The sequence below is a fragment of the Curcuma longa genome, chromosome 1, assembly GCF_044706935.1.
Source record: "Curcuma longa cultivar G26 ecotype Majalengka, Jawa Barat chromosome 1, ITB_CL_G26_1.1, whole genome shotgun sequence".
Lineage (NCBI taxonomy): Eukaryota > Viridiplantae > Streptophyta > Magnoliopsida > Zingiberales > Zingiberaceae > Curcuma > Curcuma longa.
In genome coordinates this window covers 22,233,808-22,235,203 of record NC_133861.1, presented here as the reverse complement: position 1 = coordinate 22,235,203, position 1,396 = coordinate 22,233,808, and the positions used below count along the sequence as shown (strand labels likewise).

General features: G+C 45.9%; 1 pseudogene; it reads right to left on the bottom strand.

Moving 5' to 3' along the window:
• The window catches only part of LOC141826223 (protein NETWORKED 2A-like), a 22,190-nt pseudogene that overhangs the window by 2,997 nt on the left and 17,797 nt on the right, over positions 1 to 1,396 (bottom strand).

Genomic DNA, 1,396 nt, shown 5'->3' with positions numbered 1-1,396 from the left:
TTTAAACGAACATATTCGCGAGCTCACGAACCAAATACTGTTAAGCTCAAACTCGACTCGATAATATTTTCAAGCTCGAAATCAAGCTCGAGCTTGACTTGTTAACTTAATCAAACGAACTCAAACGAACTTTTTTTCGAACCGAGACTCGAATAGCTCGTGAGCGGCTTGGCTCGTTTACACCTTAATCTCATCTAAACTCTAATCTCCTCTCCTTTCATCATCGTTATTATTGCATGCCAAAGACGTTACTTCGTCCTTTTTTGTTATTATAAAACATAAACTTCATCTTATTGCTTCTCATACATGATATCTCTCTCGTGCATGATCTTAATCCTTGTCATGACTACTTGATCATTGACTTGCTGTCCTCCGTTGTTCTTCTTCATGGTAATCGAGAAGGGCATCTTCACATCGAGAAAGGCATCTCCTTGTCATGGCTACGTGAACTTTTCATCCCTCTTGGAAGACTTATATACTTACAAGAAAAGCATCTCTACGTCGATCCGAAGAAAGACCTTTGTTGGGACCGAGGAGATCGATTTTGACGATCGCTAACATGGGATCCTAATGTTCAGCATCTGGGGACCAGTCTGCCAACCTCGTAACCGCCCTGAGACTTGGTAATCGTTAATTATTCTTATCTTTTGGTTGTATGCACAGTTACAAGAGTATCCAGGGAACTAGGTTTTTCCGCAAATCTCGTAACCCTTCTGACCTCTTGACAGGCACCGCATGCTTCGGAGATCTGATCGTTTTTGTGTAAGGTGGAGGGTGGCAGCCGAGCTAGGGCGCGGAAAGACTGAGGGACCGAATGGCCGTATAGCAGAACGACTGAGGGACCGAATGACGAAGTGATAGAGCGGTCGTGTGACAGAATGATTGAGTGGTTGAATGGACAGGAGTGATTGAGCGGCCGAGTGACCGAGTGGCCAAGAGGGACAAAGTGATCGAGCGGCCGAATAGGACGGAGTGACTGAGCGGCCGAGTAGCCAAGAGGGATGGAGTGATCGAGCAGTCGAGTGGTCGAGTAGCCAAGAGGGATGGAGCGACTGAGCAACCAGAGGGACGGAATGATCAAGCAACCGAGCGACCGAATGACCCAAGGTGATGGCCCATTCGATGTTAAACATGAATTTTTGATTTAACACATCACTTACTTCTTGACTGCCTTTGCCATGTACTAATCAAAATCCGCCCACATCACTGATGCGTCTGTTGATGGCTCTGCATGGATTGGAGGCAATAAATATATAGTGTTGGAGTGGAAGGCGAGATCAAATGAGACAAGAACAAAGGACGGCCGGCGCCAATTGGTACATCGACGGCCATGTGATCTAATCAAGGAGGATGCAGTTGTCGGATTGTAGGAAGCTGCATAAGTTTTAGCATTGTT